The sequence below is a fragment of the Mycetomoellerius zeteki genome, unplaced genomic scaffold, assembly GCF_001594055.1.
Source record: "Mycetomoellerius zeteki isolate Tzet28-1 unplaced genomic scaffold, Tzet1.0 scaffold44, whole genome shotgun sequence".
NCBI lineage: Eukaryota > Metazoa > Arthropoda > Insecta > Hymenoptera > Formicidae > Mycetomoellerius > Mycetomoellerius zeteki.
In genome coordinates this window covers 63,613-81,708 of record NW_017257435.1, presented here as the reverse complement: position 1 = coordinate 81,708, position 18,096 = coordinate 63,613, and the positions used below count along the sequence as shown (strand labels likewise).

Below are 18,096 nucleotides of genomic sequence, written 5' to 3'. Positions count from 1 at the left end.
TCCAGTCTCTCGCAATCTATTAAATGTCAACATAAACACTCTTCGGTTTGGCACTCTTCTGTTTGGAAATCGTCGTGCATATTCTCGCACCGCCTTTAAAGCATTACCGTTGCAGAAACCGTATACAAAAACCATATCAGCATATTCACTATTAGAATACGTACGCGGCATATTGCAAAAGACAAAATTCATCTACTGTTAAAGGCTTTCAAAGAGCGACTGACAAATTCATAACAGAAAGTGGAAAATGTAATCAAATATGTCGGTGCTAGATATGGCAAGAAATGTAAACATTTTTTTTCGATTTCTCTGAAACGGAGCAAAAACGAGCATATGTCTATAGGACTTTTTTTCTTAGTTTTTTACTCCTCTACACGCTCCCGAAGTTTTGCCATTTAATTTGGAAACACCCTATAGAGAGAGAGAGAGAGAGAGAGAAAGAAAGAGCATTATAATATCAAGTCTTAAATCGACATTTCGGCCAACATTGTTTGTTCTTTGGCACAAATCCCACTGAAATATAAATGCAAAGTGCATTCTATGTCTTCAGTCTTGAAACGGAACCTATTTCGTTTGAATGTCTTTTCTATGATTAAACGTCAATGCATTGACAACACGTGCAAGCCGAGCAAGTGCTCTCATTACAAACGGGAATCGCCACCAAGCCTTCGACGTGTACTTAAAAGACAAATCATTCTTTTACGTATTTTTTTTCTCGAAGTATCTGCAACTATGTCCCGGAGGTACAAAATAGATTTTCGCTGTCATTACGAGCTATAACTCGATTAAAGCGCGGGCAAACTCGTGTCAAGGAAATCGCTCGGCTGCCGCGTCCTCTATTAACCTTATTGAGGCGAACTGGGCGACAACCTTGCCTTGTAATTCCTATATTTCAACTCGATTCTGCTAGTTGCTCCTTCGTGAAATTAGCCATGGCTTTGATTCGATCTTGATCATCCATCCAGCGCCAAAATAGAAAAATGAAGATATGAAATGATCTTTGCAAAATGCAAATTGCAGGAAATGCAAAAGGAGTTTTTTTATGGTAAAAATTAATACGACAAAATCTTTGAAAGTTTTACGGACGCAACGATTAATGTAAAGTACTCTTTAAATTCTTTGGAGTGAAATCTCACTCTAAAGAAATTGAGCTAGTCTTGAAAAAAATGGTTCAATTTTCAATCTCTAAAAGTGAGATTTCACTCTTCAGAATTAAGATTCACTCTAACAGTTTTAGAGAGTAATTAAATTAAAAATATTCTTTATACAGGATGGGCTTGGATGGATGATTATACATGGGAACCTAACGATTTTTAAAATGAAACAATATTAAATGTAAATTAATAATATGACTCAATAAGAATAAATCAATAAATAAAAGAAGGGTTACGAGCCAATTAAAATTTAAAGAATATTTAATATTTGTACAAACGTTTCGACGCCGATCGGGTCATTTTCAATGTAAAAACAAATAATATTACATAAGTTGTCGAATTATTCGGTCAGATTACAATAGTATTCAGTGAAATGTATCGGTTGTTTCTGTATTCCCTATTTTTTGATGTGTGTGGTCCATATATAAAATTAGCATCATTTGACTGATATAAAAGTGATCTCATTTTATTTTTAATAAATCTACTTTTTAATAAATCTAGTAAATCTACAATCTTACAAATAAAATTATCAAAAACTGTTCACATCAACAAAAAAATAAAAATAATGAATTAACATTGCAATATAATTGATACAAATACTAATATTTAAAAGTCAAACAGATTGATATATGAAACGTCCGTTACAATTAAAATTAAATTGTATAATCAAGTATGTATATGTTATAATAATTTAGTACCAATTAAGTTACATACGTATATATACCTTGATTTGTTACAATGATGTGAGTCAAACATTGAGAGAAAAACGTAAAATTAACTAAGTCGTACACAGTAAGTACCAAAAGTAAGTCATAATACGGTATATTGGAGAGAACATGTATCTTCGACGATGTTAGACAACGTTACACCTAGAGAAAGGTTTTTCCAATTCAAAGAAATCTTTCTCTGGGTGTATCATAAAAAGGAAACAAGAAAACAAAGAAAAGACAATAAATGGAAAGAGACAGAGGACAATGTTAGGAAGAGGAAAGAGATTGTATAATATTAAGATATGATTCTGGCAAAGAATCTGTATCATTTTGTTTTATCCCATGTTTTTGTTTTTTAATGTGAACTATCTCTGATATTAGTCTCTTATTATAAGAAGCTTCTATGTCTAAAATTTCAACGTTATCCCACTCAAAATTATGATTCTGGTCAATGCGGTGAATAGTAATCATCGTTGGAGATTTTGACTTCTTATTGATATCGGAGACATGTTCGTGTAATCTTATCTTTAATTGTCTTTTTGTCTGACCTACGTAACTAACATCGCAATCATCACAAGAGATCTTATAGACAACGTTTTGATTGCATAAAGGATCCAATTGGTCTTTGCCCTTTCTTATAAAGTTCTTTAGTGAATTTGGGATAGAGAAAGCTAATTTACAATGAAACCTGTTAGCAATTGGAATAAATTTTTCAGATACCGAATTCACATAAGATATTGTGAAAAATTTTTCCTTGACTTTTTTGTTAACAGTTCTATTGTTAGAATCAATGTGGAACTTTATTCTTTTTTGTATTGAAGAAAAAATTAATTCTCCAGTGGATAATCATTACTTAAAAAAATATTGTTTGCATTAATAAAATTATTTTGTTGAAAACGAGGATAACACAAACGTATAATTTTATCTACAGAACCGTATATTATTCTTCTCTTGTGAAGCGGATGGTGTGAATTAAAATTAAGAAATTTTCCAGAAAAAGTCGCCTTACGATGTACGTCAAAAACTAGCATCTGTTCTTTCATAATCAACGTAGTGTCTAAGAAACTTAATTTTCCATCTGTACCAACTTCCATAGTGAATTGCATAGTGAATTTCATAGTGAACTTAAATCTTAATTTTTTGTCATATAATAATAGGAAATATAATATCATTCGAGTATATCTAAGTTTGTTTGAATAATGACTGCGAAGAACTAAAATAAATGTAGTTATTATTCACATATTCAAATACGTATACTTAAATGGCATTCTATTTCCCATTGTTATATAACAAGAAATTAATATTTAAATTATATTTCATATCGTTATTTTATTTTGAAAATCGTTAGATTTCCATGGCTTACCCTGTATTATTCATAATTATGTATGTATTTCTAGAATTGATTTATAAAAATATAAAAATATAAACCTTTTCTTAAACTGTACCTCTAACTATAAATATAATTAATCTTTAATCTCTAAATAACAAGTGATTTCTTCAAACATATGATTTTAATATAACATTTTAATATCTTACATAATTATAATACAAATAATATTGTTTATCAATGTGCACAAACCTTTTATTAAATAGCAATGTTGTAAGAGGAAGTAATATAATCTAATAAGTATTAATATCTTCATTTATATATATATATATATAAAAAGATTGTAATTTTTTTAAATTAAGATATTAATTCTTATTATGTTAACCTCAATTTATATCAATAGAATAATTAATGTATTATACATTAACGATAATCGTAGAATTAGCGTAGGGATTTCGAACAATGGTAGTCGGTACTGACGACTAGCTCGTATGTCAAGGAAATCCTCTCGGATTTTAACCTCCGCCTCTCTAATGTCAGAGTTAAGCCTTGCGATTTCCTAGGGAAAACCTTGGTCTCGTTCATCGCGAGCGATTAAATAGGACGTGATTTTTTTGAGCACAGAGCGACACGTTGGCACAGTATTATAGTTTGAAAGTCAAGAACAAACAAAAAATGTATACATACAAGTATCATCGATTAACACATAATACTTTTGATTTGGAGTACATTAAGTTTCAGTATAACTTTTTTGTTTTCAAGTGTAAAATAATGAATATTAATGAAAAAAATATAATGAATTATTTTAACTTGTGTGTGTGTGTGTGTGTGTGCGTGCGTGCGTGCGTGCGTGCGTGCGTGCGTGCGTGTGTGTGTGGGTGTGTGTGTGTATGAAATACACCGTTTTAATACTCTAAAAAATGTCTGATCTAATTTTTTATTTCTCTTCTCGGTTATCGAATACATGCAGGAATTTTTTGCAGATTTATCATTTTTTTTTGTATGGGTGAATCATGCATAGCAGTAGACACGAGTACATTAAGCCGGATTAAGCTGTGACATATCGGGGAATTTTTATCTATTGGTGTCACCGATAATTCGGCGAGGGGCGTGTGATCGACGATATTTATAACGTATGTAATGTATATATTATTCTCGGTTTTTTATGATTAAAATATTTCCCGAATATGTTTGTTGCAATTATCAAAAATATGCAAAGAAAGTTCATTTAGATAATATACAAATAGTTGTTTCATGTATTGCATAAAATTGGCGTAACAGAAATTTATATCTTGTTTATAAAGTCTGCTTTAGACAATCTATAATTAACGTCAAATTTTAGTATAGAAATTTTATCAGTAATTTTATGCATGGAATACGTTGATTACATTTGTGTGTATCGTAATATATATTTTATATGTATATGTGTATGTGTTTCTCATTTTTTAAATGTTTATCACATAATATATTTTTTAATATACAATATACAAAATTTTAAACAAAATTTTATCTTAAATTCTGTTACGAACTATAAATCGTCGATAAAGGGTTTAAGACTTTTTCATTAATATACATATTTTATTAGAGCCTAATGCTACGATCACGGTGAACGATAATGAATTAATTGAGTCATCGAGCGCAATTAGTAGTTAATAATTCCACATCACACTTGATGTGTATGAATCAATACACCACCTGTGGTAATATTCTGATATTAGCTTTAAGAACCCCAGCACTGAATGAAATACGTTTCGTTTGAAACACGTTTCGTCGGAGTTAAATCGAACTCGACCGTCCAGCAATGTGAATTCCTATAACCCGGGTTGTAATCTGGGAAATTGAATTTGCAAGTTTCATGGAGAATACTCGCGTGAATGAAGATCCAAAGTCCATTCGCGAAACGTTAGGAGGGATCGGTTTTTACAAAAGTTTTTACTACATCTACTCGGAAGATCTTAGAAAATTCCATGAAAATTCTGCTGTTCTGAGAAATCGCGCTATCTACATCTTACATTATCAAAACGTTCAGAGAAAATCTTGGTGTGAAGAGCTTAAATTTTATACTTGCGCAAGTTATAAAAGAAATATTTGTTTTACATCTCTCAAAGAATGTTATTTTTTAAATACTAAAAACTACGCTCTCTCTTTATTTGTTGTAAGGAAGTATTGTAGTTAAAAAAGTAAAAAAATATGTTTATGTAAAAAAATCTTATTTTGTAAAATTTTTAAATGCTAAAAGCTACATTCTCTTTTGTCAGATCTGTTTACAAGATGTAGCATGGAAGGTAATTGCGTAATGAATAGACATCTGTCATTGTCCTCTGTCTCTCGATTAATTTGAGGAGTCTCCTAAATGAGCACCTGCGGAGTGTAAGCACCGATTCAAATGCGTTATCGATTTTGCCTATATAAATTATGTAGCGAGATTGCATAATGAACTGACAATTCACTCGGCGATGCTCGTCAAACTATTCGCTTCACAATTCATTTCATATGGATGCACAAATCGAATTTGTGTATTTACGAATCAACAAAAAGTGAATTACTCTCTCGTTTTTACTTTTTATCATACAAAAATTAATGCCTACTGATTCTTGCAATGGTTCATTTTTTCGAGCTTTCCCAGAAAAAATAAACTCTCATTTCATTGCCTTATGATTGCAGCAACCTTTAAACAAAATTATACAAAAAATGTAACTTGTGCACTGAGGCTATAATCGATTAGGTTAAGTTACGTTTCTCATGCTCACTGACGCCGCTTGCATTATAGTTGCCAGTTTTGTTCGTAGAGAGTTAGCAAATAGAGCTCACGTAATCTTAGCCAAATGTAACAATAAAACGTGAAGTAAACAAACACAGTCTATTTCAATATATGTAAATATTTTAATATTTTTTTTGAAAGATGTTTTAAACTCTCACGAGTTTGAAAGGTCGCTAATATATATTGTTGACGAGATATTTGATGATTTTGAAGCATCTTGTATAACGAGTATAATGAGAAGTTTAGTCGCAAAACTGAATTTCATGAGGAAGAGAACCATTAAACTTTTCGCCAACGCAATAACCTTAAAAGGAAAGTTTTAGTACTATAATAATAATGATGATTGAGGGGCTAAGGTCGCTCGTAAATTTTTACATCTGCATTATACTTTTCAATCGAAATTTATGATAAGAAATTTTGATAACTTTAAATAAAATAGTATCGAAAATAATACTGCTTAAATATTCATCAGATTAAACTTAAAGCAAAAAATGATTACGGTTACACGTTAATAGTAATATTTTAATTTATCATTATATTTCAATAATAATAAAAATAATATTAAAATAATAATTTAATATCATAAAAAATACTAATAATAATCTAATTTCGTGATACTAAAAATAAAGTAGTACAAAGAATGTAGATCAATGTGATTAGAATTGTAACAATACAAGATGACAAAAAAATTTTGTCACCTATTATCCAAGTAGCAAGCTTATATCATTCATCGTCATTTTTACTTTAAAATGACGTATTAAAAACCATTCTATTAGCCGATTGGCCGTCTGGAAGAATTTATCCACAGAAAAATGCGGCTATCTTTGATATGTTTCTGAAGAGCTTAAAGCTTGTACCAAATATAAAGTGGTCATTTTGAATGTTAATTATTACTTTTAACATTTAATAAGACATAACTCTAGAATTCGTTTTTTTTTTCAAATATACGTTACTAAGGATTTGTTAAGTACAAAAAATTCATGGCTAGACTTTTTGTTATACTATAGTGATAAGGGCAATAATAAAATTATTAAATAAATTAAGAAATTTTTACATAATGTTAAAGAAGTAGCGTAATTAGCGAGGATTGACATGTTAAAGAGCAGGGTATATAAAACGGTACTCGTTATACTAAATAAATGAAAATAAAATGATTTTCGGGTTTGCAGTTTGTAACAGGAAGTTATGTATTGTCGTAAATGTGTGGCTGATTTTCGCATTTTATCGCGCTCACGTACGATAAAGAGTGTGTACATAACAGACGCGTGGAGGAAAAGTGCATTCTCTTGCCGTCACACATGGACCGGCAGCGATGTGATTTACGTAAAAAAAAATAAAAATCACGATAGCCTTGCATATCGCCGTGAAATGCGTTCGACATGCGGAATTCCGTGGAAAATTGAAAGCACATAAGCTGAATGGCGATTCGGCGGTACAAATTCAAATAATCTTTTACTCTTTTTGTAAATTTGCAGTTTCTCTGCACTTTCACAATTGTCGCACTTATAAAATAAAAATTTAAATTACATCATTAGTTAAATCAACAAATTAATTATTTAAGTTATAAATAAAATTTATTATTTTATGATAACTTTATTAATCCTTTCCATTTTTGCCAAGCTGTGCTAATTTGAATATTCAGAGCACACTGAAGTTTTTCTGCTGCTATTGTGCAATTCGCTCTTATTTAATAATTACGTTCCCAATACGAAGCGAACAATTTTTCATTAAAGTAATTTATTTAATGGACGAGATTAACGTAATTCATGACTATTGTGCACGCGAAGTAGCCATAAGAACAGTCATCGCCGTTTTGCTCTTGGTTTCCGGAGTTATACGTGCCAATTTTCGAAGGCGAAGCTCGTAATGGGGGACAAGCATAACGGTGTACGTCACGCCGACAGCTTTTGTATTTTTTTCGCGGTATCTGCACGTGTATATATCTACTCGCACAGATAATTACCATCTGCGCCTGCGGAAAAATACTGGGTAATATATGAACCTCCATTTCGTCATGCCTCTTTGAAAATTGAAATTACGAGTAGCAATAATTCTTGTGCCAATTCTTCAATCAGTAGAGAAAATATGCGAACTACGAAATACTTGTTTGCGCAACATCGATCATATTTTACGGCAATATTTTAATTGAAAATATTATTATCTCTATATATACGAAATATATTATTATTGACATACTAACAGGACGACTGTCTCCATTTTTTTACGTGTCTATTAAGTTATTTAATAAGACTAAATATACATTTAGATAATAGTAATTTTTGTGTCTAAGAACGTTAATATTCAAAAGCTTTATTTAGTACAAATATTGTTTGTTATCTCTGTAAACATAATAGATCGTAATCGTTGGCACATTTAAAGACAGTTACTCAGAAAAATCTGGCAGCAAATAATAGATATTGCGCAATGTATTCGCGGCATATCATACTGGCGTGGATTTCCGCCTTTTACTACTAGAGTTTCATTCCGTCACACACAGATCGGTATGCGCGAATACGTAATACGTGTATAACCAGTACGTGTGTACATCTTGCTTTTTACATCGATCTTGTCATCTTCAGCAAGTCGTGAAAAAACCCAACCGCAATGTTTACCTCCATCATGATTTGCAAACTTGCAATAAAAAAAGTTGAAAGCACATACATATAATATATAAAAATTTCAGAAGAAGTTATTTCTTGTATACTTATTACTCTACGCTTGTTTGGAAAACTTTTACACGAAAAAAATTTATACTTTTCTTCTTATATTATATTTTTCTTATTATATTATTTTATTTTAGTATCTCTCTCTCTTTTATATTTTTATTTTATTATTATATTTTATTATATTACACATATATGAATTTATGTTTCAAAGGATTTTCAAATAAACTCATTAATAAAATTACTACAAATTAAATGGCTTTTTTGCTTGAACATAAAATTTTCTTTGAAATGTATAAACTATTTTTGCATCCTTTTTTCATCGATATAATTGCTCTCACAAGTGCTGACATTTTATTTTTTGTTTAAAATTTTTTCTTACGAAAAATTTCATGTATTATCAAGTCCATAAATCAAGAACTACGAGTTTGGTAGTTGTTTATTACAAATTTAAAACATAATACAATTTAAATAACAATATACAATGTTTTGACGACTAGGTTATTACCGTTATTTCAAATAAAATTCATACAAAACTATTGTTCGATACTATGAAATCTATCTAACGGTAATGATAAATTGCAAAATTATATTGTTATATGTGATTCAAATTAGATATAAAAATTATTTATGTATATTATTATATTATATATTATTATATTTCTTTATTACATTCCAAAGGACCCAAATAGACACACATTAATAAAATTATAATAAATTGAGTAGCTTTTATGTTTACATATAAAATTTTCTCTGAAAATAAACATTTTTATTCTTTTTATGAATATATTAATCATTATCAATTCATTACTCTCGTAAGTTTTGACGACATTTTGTTCTTTGTTTGAAAATTTTAAGAAAAATATTACTTTTTATTATATGATTATATTTTTTTATTATGTTACGTTAATAAAGCTGTTTCAAAAGATTCAAACACATTCATAAAATTGCTATAAATTGGGCAGTCTTTTTACTTGTACATAAAACTTTAATTACAATGTTGTAACACGTTTGCGTTCTTTTTGTAAATATTAATCACTGTCAATTCATTATTCTCGCAAATCTCAACATTTTATTTATATTTTATTTGGAAATTTTATAAAAAACATTATTTTATTATATTATTATATTTCTTTATTATATTACATACATAAATCTATGTTTCAAAGGACTCAAATAGACACATTAAAATTGATAGTTTTTTCTTGTACATAAAACATCTGAAATATTTGAACACATTTAGATCCCTTTCGCGAATATTAATCACCGTTGATTCATTACTCTCGCAAATATTTGCGACAAGTAAGTAATGACATATTTCAAAAAGAGCGACGTTTGTCTTGAACGCCACGTTCTACCGGATGTTTTTCGTCGTGTATCATCCGCGATGAAAGCCGGAATTAAGCATAACGCTATTCGCGCAAATAATTTGCGAACGAGTTAAATACCGGGGACGAGCCCAACGAGCACATCATTTTCTGATCAAATTCCTCAATCGGTAGTTCACGATCGGTTCCTCGCGCTCTTCGAGAATGCGGATCGCGTTTTCGCCTTTTACCTTTACTAGCGACGACGCATGCGCGCGGACGGTCGTCTCAAAGGCATCAAAGCGTGCGCCGCTGCCTATACCTCTGCGCGGACCGCGGACGGTCAGTAACGCGCCGAGCGTTGTTCTGGGAGGGTGGTGTGTTTTTTCCACTGATTGCGCTCACTTGGCGCTAAATCGGAGCAAAGCGGAGGCACTCGCGTGGTATCTCGTCGCCCGTGTACTTGCAGCGCGTGTTTTAATTTAATACTGTCTGCTTGACTTGACCTATTGGTGAATGAGCGTGGAGTTGCTCCATACATACTAAAAGTGCTAATTATAAGAGAGAACGCGTCGTCATGGGTACCGTGTGTTGTGCCCCGCGGATGTAGAGTGAGAATTGAGCACAACGAACGAGGGGAATAAAGAAAGGGATATAGACAAGCAACTGAGAAAAGACTAAGGATACAGAGCGTGTGGGCTAGACCGCGAGGCAAAGACTCGTCATCGAGGAACACGAGGGAGAAACGAAGCCGAAGCTGACGGGAAAGATAAAGGCGCACGGAGAGACGATAATGCGGAGCCGTTGCTTCCGTCTTCAGCGACAGGACGACGTTCGGATCCGCTCCTAGTAAGTGATAATAAACCACCAGGAATGTTCGCGGAGATAACAACTGCGTCGGATTTACGGGGATACGTCGTAGGGGTTGCCCGCCCTTCGAAACTTCGACTCGACTTCTATTCGTATTCTCGAGATGCGCAAATCGTTTTCGCATCATTATCTGGAATAATTGACCAATACGACAGTAAATTTATTTATTCTTTACATGGCAAAAATGGTTTTGTTGAAGTATTAAAAAATTTAATTATTTTCTAAATTGTAATAGTTAAATCTCTCTTTAAAAAGTGAAAATTAAGCCAGTTTTGAAAAAGAGTAGTTTAATTTTCAATCTTTAAGAGTGAGATTTCACTGTTTAGAGTAAGATTTACTCTAAAAGCTTTAAAGTGTATATAGACACAGATTTGAAAATATTATGTTGGACTATCAAAATAAATTATGTAGGCCACTCAAACATGGTAATGTTAGAAAAAGGTTTTGACATTCTACAATCAGTAGACATTCAACAATGATGATTCAACAATTAGATATACATTAAAAAATAATTTTATTAATGTATATCTAATTAAATTTTTAGATACATCGGCAAAACCTCTTCTTTCCGTGTACGCAAAAGTTTAGTCATCAATTGTGAAAATATCTAATAATTTAAAGATACTCTCGTGTCTTTTATCTTCCTTATCGTTCTCAACATCTGCTAGGTTCATACAGAATGTGGATGGTGAATATTCTCTTGAAAGTTTAATCTTTTCATGTACTCGTGTTTTATTTTTAATTCAATGGACAATAAGTGAAATGGGAGTAATGAATAAGAAAGAACCGGGCACATTTATCACCTCGTAAAAAAAGTAATCCTATTTTCGTTCTAAAAATTTTTTTTACACAAATTTTCTTCATATATCCTTTCAAATTAAATGAAAAATTATATCAAAGGCAATGCTGTATTATGTTCTATTATGATTAAGTATGATATATTTGCTGTATGAACTCAAAGCTGACAAGCTACAAAATTTAAAAAATGTCAAATATAAACGTTTCACAGTTATACAGATGCTGATATCACATATCGATGAGTTTTATATTTACAAACAGTAATAAACAATGTTTATTGTAATAATACAGACAATACAGCCTACGGGAGTATTGAGTTTTAGAGCGAAAATTCAAAATTCTTTGTCCGAACGAGAATAGAATATTACGAACGTTACAAAAAGAGAAAATTATTAACGAATGAAAATATTAAACATGATAAAATGTATTACTTGATATTATCGAATTCGATTACGTAATGCTGCTATCTCACAGGCATATACACGCATACGTGACTGAGAACGCGATGACATAATATTTCAAAATGTGGGAGTCACTCGAAAGTAATCAGTCATTCACGCATCCTTTCGCATTTTTCCCATATCTGGAAAAACTATCGATCATCACGAAAGAGGAACGCCAAATTTATTCTCCACGTAATTAATAAACTTTCCTAAAGAACATATGAATCCATGATATCGATATTGAACTTCTTTGTAAAGTTCATACCCTGTTATTCAAAGTTTAACGAGATAGATCTTAATTCTATGAAATAGATACGCCGCTTTAGGTACATGGATTACTTTGCAATCTTTGCATCTTGAAGATAAGTTGCAAGTTGCAACTCTTCGTGATATTAAATAATTATAACTCTTAATTATAATTGCAACTCTTCGTGATATTGAACAATTATAACTGTTCGTTTGCTTAAGGCTATAGCACACAAAAAACCTTAAGCAGTAATGTAAGCGATAAGCGAATCATTTTGGATTTGTTCCTGCTTACGTTATTGTTTTGTGTTCTCTACTATGATTGACCGATTTATTTACTGCTTATGTCTTATTGTCTTACTTTTTTTTGCTATTAATTGATTTTAATTGATCTAGTTCATCTAGTACTATAGCGATCGTAATTCTCATCATTAATCAGGCGCCGTTTCGTCTGCGTCAATTAAAGCAATTATGAAGCGGCTGAGTGTCTCGTTATCTCCGATTTTCACGTAAGAACGACCACGCGACGGTTCCGTTGCTTTAAAGGGTTAAAAATAAGGCGTAGTCGCTTGAAGTCGATCGACTGTAACTTAAACGGCACGTATATTATATACTTATATACATATATCCACGAAAGAGAATTCTTTCAGAGTATACGGACGTGACTTCTCAAATGTTGATCTCTTGAATCTCGACAGTGACTTATGCCATCGGAAATATATGGCAGGTGTCATTTATAACATTTCATTCGTGCGAAAATCGGAAATGAAATTTGCGAATTAGTTGAGCGCAAACAACAGCAGGATAAACAGTTTACTGTTGTATATTAAATTATTTGCCGACCGATAAATTAAACGTAATTGTCGAGATGCAGAATAACGTGTGGTTCCTGTCCATCGCGTATTGTTTAACGCATTTTCGATTAGTTGACTTTTTTTATTTACCTGTCTACATGTCAGTAATTTAAATCGTTTTATTCGTATTGCAAATGAAGCTCTGTGAGTTAATTGTGTTGCTATGAATATATAACACAAGATTTGTTTGCGAATTACAATGTGGAGCGATCAGAGATTCGTATCAGAGATCATGGATACGTTAAAGTATAGCTATACATATATCATGATACAAGTTAAAAAATGCACATTACGAATTAAGTCTAGATTACATATTGAAACATTAGGAAAACGCTATTAATCCAATCATCTATCTGTTATATCATAATGATTCTTTTAGATCGGTATTCATAGTCCGTTTTTATTGCCAGACCGTCTTAAGTAATGTCCTGAGTAATGCTAATACAGTTCTGTGATTGGTTTATGTCATTTCAAGACTGCACCTAAGACGGTCTTGAATATAAGAAGATTATGAATATCGATCCTAATTATTTTTGAACAAAATTTATTATGTGTCTTGATGTATCGCATGATGTATCGAAAGAAGAAACAAAATAATAGATCGACTTTTTCCATTCTATATAAATTTATAGAAACTTGGTGTCCACTTACAAGTTCCTTTTAATTTGCTAGAAAAATGATACTTAACTTTTCGATGCCATCCTAAATGACGTTTCAATAACGTCTCATTGACGTAAAACATGTTATTAAGACGTTTTTTGACATCACTTTGCTACTTGTGGGACACTACGAGAATATACACTTGGATATGGTATCTAACCTAATTCGATTGTTTATAACTTTTATAAAAATGAACAGTTTAAAATATTTTTTCAATTAAAGAAACATTAGATATTAAGGAATATAACAATGCCAAGCAAATTTATGTTTCTTTATAATTAAAAAAGTTATGAGCATTGGAAAAAGCATTAGAAAAGAAGTATTGGAAAAAGAAAGACGTACTCAGAGTTAAATATAAATATACTGATCGCAAATATTGCGAAACTATCGATTTTCATCTAACCGTAAGCTTTCATAACAATTTCATCAAACATCAAAATTTCTATTTTTGGATATATTAGTGCTGTAATAAGAAAATTGTATATTTTATTAATATTTAAAAGAGATGTTACAATATCTTTAATTAAAATTACATAGAAAATTTAGTATATACATAGTTTTATTAATATAAATAAAAATGTATAACGATGAAAAAGTAAACCCGTGTGGAAATTCTTTCTAGGCTATAATCAGGGCCAAGTTAACTTTCCTTACATTATTATTTGAAGCCAAATTTGAACGCCCACCTTGGCCCAATTTTGGATTGTCACACTTTTTTTTTATCTAGGCCCCACATTGATCTTCAAACTTGGCCCAAGTTAAAATTCTTATATTGGCCCAACTTTGAGGACCAATGTGGGGCCTAAATAAAAAAGCGTGACAATCCAAAATTGAGCCAAGAGTATAAGAATTTTAACCTGGGCATACTTTATATAACTGTAAGTAGGGTCTATATATCGTGTGGAAATTTATCCGGGCATTCGATATTTAATATTGTAAGAAATAAACGAGAATAATATCAAAGCGCTCCGAAATTCGAACCGAGGTCTCCTTCACATTGATAAACTTTCATCCTGTCACCGAGTTACACAGCCCTGACACTGATAGCTTCTCTAATTGTGCCTCTTTACTCTAAATTTTTCACAATATTGGCCCTATATGGGCATTACTGAGGCATCTAAAATAAAGATTTGTTAAACTCAAGCCCATTTAAGACACAATTATAGGATATCCTATAAATTAAACTGTTATCAGAGAAAAGTTGAGATCAAATTGAGTCTTATATGGGCTGCAACTGGGCAAATTTAAGTATAACTATCTTAGGAAAAAAGTGGAATCCAAACTGGGATGTTGTAGGGCCTGCACGGGTCGTGACTAAGAAACTTAAGTACATTATCTTAACTATACCCTAAATGGGCATGAGTTAATTTGACAAATCTTTATTTTGGATACCTCAGTAATGCCCATATGGGACCAGCATTATATATGAAATTTCCGGACAAAATTCTACACGAGAAATTGGATCCTATATGGGTTATAACTGGACAAGCCTAAGTATAACTACCTTGAGGAAAAAGTGGAATCCAAACTAAGGCCTGCATGGACCGTGAGTAAAAAATTTAAGTTAAACTATCCTAACTATACCCTAAATGGGCGTGAATTTGACAAACCTTTACTTTGAATGTCTCATTGTCAGTAATGCCCATATGGGGCCAGTATTAAAGTATGGAATTCCTGGATAAATTTCCACACGGGAAACTACTTTGCGATACAGCTTACGATATTTGGTATGCAAGGATATTGATTTTTGTGGTATGTACGTTTGTCGTTAATTAGCAAATTCCGAAATTCGCGCAGTGGCAACGCGACATATTTATTAAAGGCAAGCTCGTTAACTATGCTTCGGCGTTAATTACATTTATGGTTTTTGAATACAGCTAATTTGTACCTCTCCATGCTGCGCAAAAATAAATCTACTTTCAAAATGCTGTTCATTGAAATGCATGAGGCATTGCGACGGTGAATTTGTGCGGGTCGACTCCGCAAACTCACAACAAGAGCTGTTGACTGGCCTCTCTTGAAAGGCGAAATGAAATCAATTTGATTTTCCTTCATTAAGTAAAGATTCGATTTAGCGGATAAATTGACGGGGATTTAATGCAGTATTTCGCAAGTAAGAATTTTCCATTGAAATTGCAGCGCGATTTCAATATAAAGACAGTTCTTTGAGAAAATTGTTTTCATCGAAAAATATAGAGATAATTCGCGTAATTTCACATTCTCTAATTCATTTCCAATTGAATGAATTTTCTTCTTTATCGGAATATAATGTTGGCAAATACACTGTTAAAAATTTCATGAAATTTAATATACTTTTAATTTACACAATTTGAATTTAATTTCATGACATTACATTAAATTTAATACATATTTATAACTGGAAAGTATATTTGTGTACATGTACATGAAATTTAACGTATTTTTCATGAAAATTAATGAAATTTAATGTACTTTCCAGAAAATTTTATGAAAAGTACGTTAAATTTTATAAATTTAATGTACACGTTCATTACATTTAAGTAACTACTGTAACTTAATTTTCAGTTAAGTCGTTCATTACTTTTAATTTCGTTCATAACCACGAGCTTCATTTACATGTAAAGGAAACTCGTGGTCACATTTCTAACAGTGTAAGATGTACAAAGTAATGTGAAACAGAATAACCGGAGATCGTTAATATTGCTTGTATATAAGGAAAGTTTACAATATTTTCAGTTTATTTGATCTCATTAATTTGACTGCAACCCCGCGTCACTTACAAGAGACCTTTCTAAGAATCCGTAAAAGCTCGACGAATACTTAGAATTGCGTGTTGTATTATGTAATATCCTTGAATCGTAGGTAAATCAGCTAAAGAAATTTCCTTTATATCGCATATGTCCATTACGCATCGTTGCATCACTATTTCTCTCGTAACACCGTTTCTCGAAGACAGTTCCTTTTTCTAGCGGTAATACATAAATCAATACTTAGATGCATTTCACATTTGCATTCCATTGATTTGATTTCGAATCTGCACAAAATAATTTGACGAATTAAATTCGTAAAATTGTATTAATTAAACAAACATAAATTCATTACTTTGTAATCAGCAAGCTCGCGATACAATTTTGTACCAAAATGTACATTTGTTATTTGTTGGTTTATTTTAGCGATTCTGGTATATTCGTATTAATGGCTAACTCAGTTATATAATGCAATTTATTAAGTTACGATATGTAACATTTAACCCATTAGTATGAATATCGGAAAATATGAAGTCAAATGGAATCCCTTCCCCTTCTTCAATATCATGTTATCCGATATCGCGCGCTTAATCGTATTGCTTTCAGTTTTAACGTTGCACTGCCATTGCTAGAATATTTCACAGTAATGATACGCAAACTTCACATGCACTCATTCTTTTCCGTATCTCATAAATAAGAGTGGCGCACGTGACCGCGGATTCCCATCGCGCAATTACGCCCGTAACTTTTCCTCGCCGCGCTCATTTATCACCCACGCTTTTCGCACAAACGATTAACTGGTGGGAAACGCTTAACACGCGATTAACCTTTGGGCGTCGATAAAATGTAAAATGATTCCCTGATTACCCACCTTTCTTTTTCGAATCACCAAATCACACGTCCATTGTTCTCCTTTGGAATTTTAAGTGAGAAGGAAATGCACACTATTTTTAAGAGCATCTGAACGACGTTAGAAAGTTTAGAAGGAAAACATCCGACTCACTGTCCGCGTGTGTTGCTTTTATTTTTCTCCGGTTGCGTTCAAACAAGAACGTTTGGAAAGTCTAACTTGCAAATAAATCGTTTCTGCCGCGGGCATAGCGCGTATTGTCGTTACTCGGAACGATCAAAGCTTTGTAACGATTAATCAAATAATGAGTTCCAGCGTTGCGGAATTTACAGTACAATTTCACTTAATTATTTAATGGTAAAACACGGCGTTGAAATTGCAATTCTAAAATGAGAATCTATGCCAAGTAGAGGACGCACTTCAATGACAATCGCAAAATGCGCAACGGTACATTGCAACAAATACCGCTACCTTGAAAAGATTCCTTTATTATATTCGAATTCACTCTAAGTAAGTTTCTTTCCGATAGAATTTTGTGTAGTGCATATTACTGCGAAAATATAAAAGGCTCTATGCGCCGAACCTGCAAGAATGACTCAGACGATTTCAAAGGAAGTTTGAATCATGATTTATGAACAGTCTACTCGAAGATTGCGCGATCGCGCCTGCCAGATTTTCCTCATTTTTGTTTCTCTGTTTAAGAGCTTTGCCTGTTGTCGTGCTGATT

General features: G+C 31.9%; 1 protein-coding gene across 1 annotated transcript in view; it reads left to right on the top strand.

The window, feature by feature from the left end:
* Nucleotides 1-10,291: 10,291 nt before the first annotated feature.
* The window catches only part of LOC108726827 (uncharacterized), a 65,688-nt gene continuing 57,883 nt past the window's right edge, over nt 10,292-18,096 (top strand). Inside the window, 1 exon segment of the mRNA XM_018454603.1 lies at nt 10,292-10,771. The gene's annotated coding sequence lies outside the window, so the exon portion shown is untranslated.